Below are 10723 nucleotides of genomic sequence, written 5' to 3' on the forward strand. Positions count from 1 at the left end.
TCCCTTTGCTAGAGAGAAGGGACTTTCCACCATACAGAAGTATAAATGAGATTACCTACCTTATCTCCATCAGTCACCAGATTCCCCTTATTAGTGGTTTATTTTGATAAAAGCCTTCATGCTTTTGGTTAGTCAGAGATACAGACAGACTCACTAAGTCGGGAAGAGACTCAGATGTCACAAAACCCAGGTTTCTCATTGTACACCTAAAGACGACAACAAACACAGGACTGTCAGAAACAGTCTCATGTGCAGCTAGTTAAAAAAAAAAAAAAAAATTAACTCCAGAGTTCCAGTTGTTATTATCCTATAATTTCTCAACAGCATGGCAAGATGAAATCCAGTGAATAATATAAAATGACTTTATATAGGAGGTTTGGATTAACATATACACACTACTATATATAAAATAGATAACCAACAAGGACCTACTCTATAGCACAGGGAACTATACTCAGTATTTTGTAATAACCTATAAGGGAAGAGAAACTGAAGAATATATATACATATGTATAACTGAATCTCTTTGCTGTACACCCGAAACCAACACAATATTGTAAATCAATTATGCTTTAATAAAAAAATAAAAAATAAAATGGCTTTATATTCACACATTCATTCATTCATTCAATAAATATTCAGCACCAATTTGTACAAGTTCCTGTACTAGGTGCTGAGGATACCACAAGGAACACAACTGACATGGTTTCTGCCTTCTCAGGACTTAGTTTAGTAGGTCACCAAGACAATAAGAAAGGCAATTATGGTAGTGTGATATTATATAAGAGCGAAGTTCAGGAGTGTTGCAAGAGACTATGGGCAGAAAAACTGGTAGAGAAGGAGAGGGAGAAGATTCTTAACCTGGTTTCAGACATCAAGGAAGATTTTCTGGAGGAAGCTAACACCTAAGCTATGACCTGCATGATGAGTTAAGTGTTAACTTGGAAATGAGGATGGGAGTAAAAAGGATGAGTGTCCCAGGCAAAATCCAAAGACCCAGAAGTAAGTGAAATAAAGCAGGTCAAATGAACCAAAAACCATTCAGTCTGACAGGAGCCCAGATGAGCCAGGACAGCATGGTGAGCCATGGGTTGGAGAAATAAGCAAGGGTCAGATCATAAAATGCAATTATTATATGCTGCATTAGGGAGTCTGGACTTCTGTCTAAGAGCTTTGAAACCCAATAAAGAATTTTAGCGTCTGAGAAAGATTACTGAGGTTACAGTATATGTGGGAGAAGAATTAGAAGAGACAAGACTTAAGGCAAAGATACCAGTTATGGAGGGTCTGCTCAGGCACCAGGGCACGCAATGTGGTAGTCTGGATTTAAAATAGTGAACACATTTCAGAAATATTTAAGCAGTTGAATGAACAGAATTGTGTTCTTACCAGGGTAAACAAGAACGTACCGAAGGGCTTATCCCTCTCCACATTTGCCTTGCTCCACAGTCCATAAATCTGAGAGATCACAGATCAAGCCAGTAATAAAGCTCGCAGAATAAACCACCCAACCTCTACTGCTGCCAGGTTGGAGTCTTCTGGATTTATAGGATGAAGGCTAACAAAAGCCTTCCTCTCTCACTAGCATTCATCCTACAGATATTTATTGAGGGTCTGCTATGTTTCAAGCATTAGTCCAGGTCTTGGGAATAGAAATAAAAAGGACACAGTACACACACTTAAAGACTCCTGTATCGTAGGGGAGACAGATATGTAAACAGGCCGTCATAAAACAATGTCATAAGTGAAGTAACAGTGACTGTGAGTATGCAGAAGCATATAATTCAACTTAGGAAATCATTAAAGCCTTCATGGTGGCTTCGTAGAAGTCTTCTAGGGTTGATTCATAAAAAATAAGTAGGAACAGGTAGAAGAGAGGAGGAGAAGGAAAAGGTGGCATTAATAAAGGCCTGAAAGTGAAGAGTAGCATGGTTTCTGGATGAGAGATACAAGCAATAACGTGCAGCTAAAGCATGAAGTGAGAGACACAGTGTTGTAAGATAAAGCTTACGAGGTTCAAAAGGAAGGTCTGGTGGGACATGGTAAGGACCTTAGATTTATTTTATCCACTGGAAAATGGAGAGTTGTTGAAAATAGAAAAAAAAAAAAAAAGAATAGAATCAGATGTATGTTTCAGATACTGATATTGTGGTATCTGTACAGAGAATGGGATTTGAAAGACCATATCCAAAAGCAAAGATGCAGGTTAGGAGGCTCTTGAAGTAACCACAAAAAGAAATGATGAAAATCTCACCAGAGCTGATAATAAGGATGGAGAACAAAATGAATGCAAGAACTTCTTAGAAGAAAGCATTGACAGAATTTTGTAATACAGTAAGTCCCCTACATACGAACCTTCAAGTTGTGAACTTTCAAAGATGCAAATGTGTGTTCACGTGTCCAATCACGTAAGTTAGTTCAAGTATCTGGTGTACATTGTCACGTGCGTGCATCCTCTACAAGTAGTTGTGCTTTTGTGTACTTTACTGTACAGTACCATATAGAGTACAGTAGTACAGTATCTTTATTTCAAGCCTAGGATGTCCGAAAAGAAGAGCAAAAGCAGCGGTGATGTAGCTGGTACTGCTAAGAAGCGCCAAGAGATAACAATGAAAACAAAAGTGAAAATAATTGAGAGAGTGGAGCAAAAAGAGGAAGAAGAAGTAACTGTAGAATCAAAGAGATTCACAACACAGGAAATGGCAAGGGGATTTCTTTATTTGAGGAGGCACTGTTAGTTTTTGAGGCACAGGACCTGAACACAGAATGGTACACAAAGGTTGCAGCAGCCATTCAGAATGCAACCCAGTGCTACCATGAGGAGAAAAAAAGAGCTACTACCCAGACATCACTGGACCGTTTTTTCAAGAGGGTAGATAGAATTGAATCCAGCAAGGAACCAGAACCTGTGCCAACAACGTCAGGCATGAGTGAAATTGCAGCTTGCCCTCCGTCTCCTGTTGCTGATGATCCTTTAGCTCTGCCATCTCCCGCCTCCTCTTCCTCCTCCAGTCAGTAACTTTTTGTCTGTTCACTCGACGCTACCCCTTGTATGCCAGCTGTTATACTGTACTACTGCACTTTTCACGGTACTGTACTGTAAGATTTAAAATGCTTTATTTTTTGTGTTTGTTTTTATGTATTATTTGTGTGCAAAGTATTATAAACCTATTACAGTACAGTACTATACAGCCAGTTGTGTTAGTTGGGTACCTAGGCTAACTTTGTTGGACTTACGAACGCACTCTCAGAACGGAACTTGTCCGTATTTGTATGTAGGGGACTTACTGTAGGTTGGATTGGAGTTGGTAAGAGAGCAGAAGAAAAAGGGTGATTAGTTTCTAACTTGGGTAAATGGGTGGGTCCTTCAACTGAGAGAATACTGAAGATGAGTTTATTTTACGTATTGAGTTAGAAGTGTCTAGGTAACATATACATGGAGATCTAACATGTTGATATATATGTGTGTGTGAGAGTCCAGATCATCAAAATTATACAGAATTTGGAGTTATCAGAATATAGGTGGTAATAAAAATATTAAGAATAAATGGAATCATCTATTTTCTTGTCTAATGGATCAAATGTATATTAAGTATTTGGTATGCACATAGGAACATTACATAGAGTGAGAAGAACCAGGATGAGAACAGAACGTTGAGAGCTAAAAAGACTAACATTCAAGAGGTGAAAGAAGGCAGAAAATTCTACAAATGAAACAGAGGAGAAACCATCAGACAGTTTCAAGGAGAACCAAATAGTGTGGATATCATAGAAGTCAAGACAGTAGAAATAAGGATCAACAATTCCCATAAGATAAGGACTAAAAATGATCTTTGATTTGATGCTATAACATTTTTAGGTGATACTACTGAGAACAATGTCACTAGAAGCGGTCATTGACAGAAGTAGGCCATTCAAGTCAGCCTCTGTGTACAGCAATGGCCAACTACCTTAGAGCTTCCAGATGCTGGTCCCCGGTCCCCTACAACTGAGAAAGTAAATTGGGTCAAATGCAATAGTTATTAAATGCCTTCTTCAGAAAAAAAAAATGTGTTTGAACTAGATGATCTTTGGTATTCCTTAAAATTCAGAGATTCTTTAATTGTTGAAATACATAATCTTCTTATATTCGTCCTATTGCAAATCAAAGTAACCCTATTTTTAAATCTAGTTGGTGCATGAGGAAGAATTAGGAAAGTAAGTTCAGCTACTGAGTGAATCTACAGTATTTGGTTTCCATCATTTTAATACCAGTGGGAGGAGTATGGATAGCAAGGGATACCAGTCCCATCTCAAAAATGTTTTTCTGAATCTATACAGTTCCTGTGTTTAGAGAACGAGAGTTCAGATAATAAGGGATATCTGTATCATATTATGTCTTAAATGTTGTCTTGTGCAATGCAGAAGCTTAAATTAAGAATTTCGTTTTTCCTTTGAAGTCAGTCAAAGAAAAGGAACTCTCCAAAATAATGTCGAGAAAACACAGACTCTTCTATAACATGGAACGAGTGCTGGACCAGGAGTCAAGAAAACGAGTACTCCAGTCAACAGTAATCTGCTTGGTGGTCTTAGGGAACCCAGTTAACTCTCTGGATCTTAGATTTCTCATCTGTAAAATCTAGTTGGACCAGATAACTTCTCAGAGGTCGCCCAACCGTTAGTCTATCTGCTTATAGGCATGATTACACACTATGCCTTGCTATGACCATTGATATACAAATCCATTATCTCAAAGGATATTCCAAGAGTTCCAAGAAGGCATGTGGTTTACCCCTGGCTTTGGAAAGTCCTATATTCCTTCCAAATAGGAAAGCAAAGTGAGAGGTGAAACTTCCGTTTTCCTGCAAGATGAGAAAACTCATTTATAAGTCTGAGGCAATGAGTGTCAGTCTCATAATAAACACCCTCCTAGGAATTAACTTCAACCAGAAAAATCAAAGGTCCCCAGAGGAACACATAACCTTTATCAAAGTTTTGCTCTTAAATACCTACCAAGTTGCTGTTACATCGTTTGAAATGCATATCTCATTAAATCACAAACCTTGTGCTGGGCCCAAGAGAGATTTTCACGAGTGAAACTGCAATGTTCTGACAGCCCTCTCTGAAGGAGACCTCAGAGAGTTTCAAATAATTAAAGCATTCACACTTCAGAAGCAGGAAATAGAGTGAAAGACTTTCAGACATATCTTGTTTTTGCAGGCTTATTGAAAGGCTGACACAAAGCAATGGAAGAACAAAAGAGATAATTATCTAGAAACACTTGGACATGAAATTTTAAAAATCCAATCATCTAGCTCCTGAAAATTCTATTTTAAACTTTCATTGTCTTTTAAAAGTAACATAAGTACATTAAAAAATACTGAAAAATAGAAAACAAGGGGAAAGTTTTATCTTCCCTTTCCCCCAAATCAAATAAATGACATGAAGGAATAGGCAAGGAAAGAAAAGAAAAATTTTATGTACTTGAAAATACACTGAGGATGTACATAGTAATAGATAGATACCATTTATTGAACACATATTTTGTGCCTGGGACTGGAAAAACAAAATCATAACCCTTGTAGATACAATCAAAACTGTCCTAAGATCAAGTCAACTTAGGGCTTCAGTGACTCCCCAAAATGTAAAAGAAAAATTAAGGGTAGAAGTAAGAAAACACAACATGCATCTATTAGGAGTTCTATAAGATAGAAAGCATTGGAAAATGGCACTATTCAAGCATGAAAGGGTGGTTAATTTTCTATAACTAATTTAAGGAATATTTGTCAGATTAGGAAATATACTGAGTACCAGTAAAAAGAAATAAATATAAATCCACACCTAGACACACCCACAATTAAACTTCAGAACACCAAAGATAAAGAGATTTTTAAAGTAACCTAAGATCAAAGGCAGACAATCTTAAAAGGAACAAGAATTAGACTGATGGCAGGCTTCCCAAGAACAGTCACAGGCAAAGTGATATTTCAAAGTGCTGAGAGAAAATAACTGGCAACTTAGAATTGTCTGCCCGGCTAAATTGTCATTTAAGGGTGAGGGGGAAAATCAAGATATTTTCCAAAAATAAAGGAAGGAAGAAAGGAAGGAAGGAGGGAAGGAGGAAGGGAAGGAGGGAGGGAGGGAAAAGAAACATTAATTACTAAATGACCTTCTGTGAAAAAAATATTTTAAAAATTTAAAAATATTTTTAAAGATTTAAAGAAGGAAATTTAACACAAAGAAGGAATGAGATCCTAGAATAAAGATGAACAAGGACATTAGCAAACATTTTAATAAATCTAAGCATGCATTTGAATGCATAAAAATAAAATGACAACTAATTTGGGGGATCAAAAATTTAGCAAATCCAAAATCCTTAAAAATAACATAAAATACCAAAGTGGTGATAGAGTTAAAATATTCAGAGAAGCTATTGATTATTTCTAAGAAATAGAAAACTTCCAAATCATTGTCACGTGAGTAGGAGGGAGGGCTGGAATAAAGGAAACTCAGTTAATCCAGTAAAATATTGGAAAGGAGGGAGGATCAAATAAAAAGCCTAAAAATATTAATAAGATAATACGAATAATAACTAACAATTAGGGCATTTATGTGCCAGGCACCACTCTAAGTGTTTTACAAATATCAGTTCCTTTATTCTTCACAGTAACTCAGTCAAGAGTCCTATGATATTATTACTGTTATTTTACAGACGAGAAAAGTGAAGCATACGGAGGTTAAATAATTTGATCAACAGCTAAAACTAGTAAGTGACAGAGTGGAAAGATACAAAGTATACACTAAAGTCTATACTAGTAATTACTATTTTATGCTGCTTCTAAACATGAATCCAAATATATTAGCAATTGCAATAAATGAACTACATGCATTAAACTCACAAGCTAATCACAGATTCTCAGAATATATTTTTTGAAGGTCAGGGAGATAAAAAGATACCTGTAAAGACAATAGACAAATCTTAGTCTTGACTATTCAAGAACAGAGAATGGATAAAGAAAAGGTGACACATATACAAGATAAATTTCAGACAAACTATTAGAACTTACAAGGGTTTCAGCAAGTTTGCTAGATGGATAAAAAGCATCAATATACAAAATCAATTGCCTTCTTCCCTATATAACCATTGGAAGTCATGTGAAGTCATTTGAAATACACTTTTTAAAAATATACTACTTCCAATCAACTGCCAAACTATGAAGTATCTAGAAATAAATATAATAAAATATCCATTACTTTTTTAAACATCTTTATTGGAGTATAATTGCTTTACAATGGTGTGTTAGTTTCTGCTGTATAACAAAGTGAATCAGCTATACATATACATACATCCCCACATCTCCTCCCTCTTGCGTCTCCCTCCCACCCTCCCTATCCCACCCCTCTAGGTGGACACAAAGCACCGAGCTGATGTCCCTGGGCTATGCAGTTGCTTCCCACTAGCTATATATTTGACACTTGGTAGGGTATATATGTCCATGCCACTCTCTCACTTCGTCCCAGCTTACCCTTCCCCCTCCCTGTGTCCTCAAGTCCATTCTCTATGTCTGCGTCTTTATTCCTGTCCTGCCCCTAGGTTCTTCAGAACCATTTTTTTTTCTTTTTTAGATTCCATACATATGTGTTAGCATAGGGTATTTCTTTTTCTCTTTCTGACTTATTTCACTCTGAATGACAGTCTCTAGGTCCAGCCACCTCACGACAAATAACTCAATTTCGTTTCATTTTATGGCTGAGTAATATTCCATTGTATATATGTGCCACATCTTCTTTATCCATTCATCTGTCGATGGACACTTAGGTTCCTTCCATGTCCTGGTTATTGTAAACAGAGCTGCAATGAACATTGTGGTACATGACTCTTTTTGAATTCTGGTTTTCTCAGGGTATATGCCCAGTAGTGGGATTGCTGGGTCGTATGGTAGTTCTATTTTTAGTTTTTTGAGGAACCTCCATACTGTTCTCCATAGTGGCTGTATCAATTTACATTCCCAACCACACTGCAAGAGGGTTCCCTTTTCTCCACACCCTCTCCAGCATTTATTGTTTGTAGATTTTTTGATGATGGCCATTCTGACTGGTGTGAGGTGATACCTCATTGTAGTCTTGATTTGCATTTCTCTAATGATTAGTGATGTTGAGCATCCTTTCATGTGTTTGTTGGCGATCTGTATATCTTCTTTGGAGAAATGTCTATTTAGATCTTCTGTCCATTTTTTGATTGGGTTGTTTGTTTTTTCAATATTGAGCCGCACGAGCTGCTTGTATATATTGGAGATAAATCCTTTGTCAGTTGCTTCATTTGCAAATATTTTTCTCCCATTCTGAGGTTTGTCTTTTGGTCTTGTTTTATGGTTTCCTTTGCTGTGCAAAAGCTTTTAAGTTTCATTAGGTCCCATTTGTTTATTTTTGTTTTTATTTCCATTTCTCTAGGAGGTGGGTCAAAAAGGATCTTACTGTGATTTATGTCATAGAGTGTCCTGCCTATGTTTTCCTCTAAGAGTTTTATAGTGTCTGGCCTGACATTTAGGTCTTTAATCCATTTTGAGTTTATTTTTGTGTATGGTGTTAGGGAGTGTTCTAATTTCATTCTTTTACATGTAGCTGTCCAGTTTCCCCAGCATCACCTATTGAAGAGGCTGTCTTTTCTCCACTGTATATTCTTGCCTCCTTTATCAAAGAGAAGGTGACCATATGTGTGTGGGTTTATCTCTGGGCTTTCTATCCTGTTCCATTTATCTATATTTCTGTTTTTCTGCCAGTATCATACTGTCTTGATTACTGTAGCTTTGTAATATAGTCTGAAGTCAGGGAGCCTGATTCCTCCAGCTCCGTTTTTCTTTCTCAAGATTGCTTTGGCTATTCGGGGTCTTTTGTGTTTCCATACAAATTGTGAAATTTTTTGTTCTAGTTCTGTGAAAAATGCCAGTGGTAGTTTGATAGGGATTGCATTGAATCTGTAGATTGCTTTGGGTAGAAGAGTCATTTTCACAAGGTTGATCCCTCCAATCCCAGAACATGGTATATCTCTCCATCTGTTTGTATCATCTTTAATTTCTTTCATCAGTGCCTTATAGTTTTCTGCATACAGGTCTTTTGTCTCCTTAGGTAGGTTTATTCCTAGGTATTTTATTCTTTTTGTTGCAGTGGTAAATCGGAGTGTTTCCTTAATTTCTCTTTCAGATTTTTCATCATTCGTGTATAGGAATGCAAGAGATTTCTGTGCATTAATTTTGTATCCTGCTACTTTACCAAATTCATTAATTAGCTCTAGTAGTTTTCTGGTAGCATTTTTAGGATTCTCTATGTATAGTATCATGTCATCTGCAAACAGTGACAGTTTTACTTCTTCTTTTCCAATTTGGATTCCTTTTATTCTTTTTCTTCTCTGATTGCTGTGGCTAAAACTTCCAAAACTATGTTGAATAATAGTGGTGAGAGTAGGCAACCTTGTCTTGTTCCTGATCTTAGTGGAAATGGTTTCAGTTTTTCACCATTGAGAACGATGTTGACTGTGGGTTTGTCATATATGGCCTTTATTATGTTGAGGAAAGTTCCCTCTACGCCTACTTTCTGGAGGTTTTTATCATAAATGGGTGTTGAATTTTGTCGAAAGCTTTTTCTGCATCTATTGCGATGATCATATGGTTTTTCTCCTTCAATTTGTTAATGTGGTATATCCCATTGATTGATTTGCATATATTGAAGAATCCTTGCATTCCTGGGATAAACCCCACTTGATCATGGTGTGTGTTCCTTTAATGTGCTGTTGGATTCTGTTTGCTAGTATTTTGTTGAGAATTTTTGCATCTATGTTCATCAGTGATATTGGCCTATAGTTTTCTTTTTTTGTGGCATCTCTGTCTGGTTTTGGTATCAGGGTGATGTTGGCCTCGTATAATGAGTTGGGGAGTGTTCCTCCCTCTGCTATATTTTGGAAGAGTTTGAGAAGGATGGGTGTTAGCTCTTCTCTAAATGTTTGATAGAATTCACCTGTGAAGCCATCTGGTCTTGGGCTTTTGTTTGTTGGAAGATTTTTAATCACAGTTTCAATTTCAGTTCTTGTGATTGGTCTGTTTATATTTTCTATTTCTTCCTGGATCGGTCTCAGAAGGTTTTGCTTTTCTAAGAATTTGTCCGTTTCTTCCAGGCTGTCCATTTTATTGGCATATAGTTGCTTGCAGTAATCTCTCATGATCCTTTGTGTTTCTGCAGTATCAGTTGTTACTTCTCCTTTTTCATTTCTAATTCTATGGATTTGAGTCTTCTCCCATTTTTTCTTGATGAGTCCTAGAAACTGGATAGTTAGTCCCCTTATTTCAAAGATCCTCCCAGCTCTAATACTCCATTACCCAAAGCCTTCACTAATATTTTACATTTACAATATTTTTCTTTTTGTCTCATCCTCCTGATTCCTTTCTCATGGGAGTCTCAAGGCAAAGGTCCTTTGATCCATGTAAATTTTGATCTAGTTTCAAGAGGCGTTTATGCCTTTAGACTGAGGATTAGCCTGGGGATACGCCCCTACATTAACATACCATTTAGAGGACCAGGAACATTTCAGGTTTTCTTTAATTCTTAAAATCCTGTATTGGATGTACAATATTTCCATGTGACAGACTATTCTATTGTGGTTCTTGAGTTATACACTAGGGTCACCTCAGATAAATGGCAGGGTAGCCAAAACCAGTAACTATTGGAATCAGTAGAGTTGATGATTCAGTAC

The 10723-nt window shown here is 36.8% G+C and overlaps 1 long non-coding RNA gene across 4 annotated transcripts in view; it reads right to left on the reverse strand.

The window, feature by feature from the left end:
- LOC309658604 overlaps nt 1-10723 on the reverse strand; it is a 254073-nt gene that overhangs the window by 144337 nt on the left and 99013 nt on the right. The window contains exon 2 of one of the 4 annotated variants that reach the window (XR_014262308.1): nt 60-206. The exons of 2 other annotated variants lie outside the window; for them this stretch is intronic. This is a non-coding gene — a long non-coding RNA (uncharacterized lncRNA). Of the gene's footprint in view, nt 1-59; nt 7397-10723 lie in introns of those variants that run through there. One more of the 4 variants, XR_014262309.1, reaches the window with a different exon arrangement.

This window comes from Balaenoptera physalus (assembly GCF_965194825.1).
Source record: "Balaenoptera physalus genome assembly, chromosome: 3".
NCBI classification, from domain to species: Eukaryota; Metazoa; Chordata; class Mammalia; order Artiodactyla; family Balaenopteridae; genus Balaenoptera; species Balaenoptera physalus.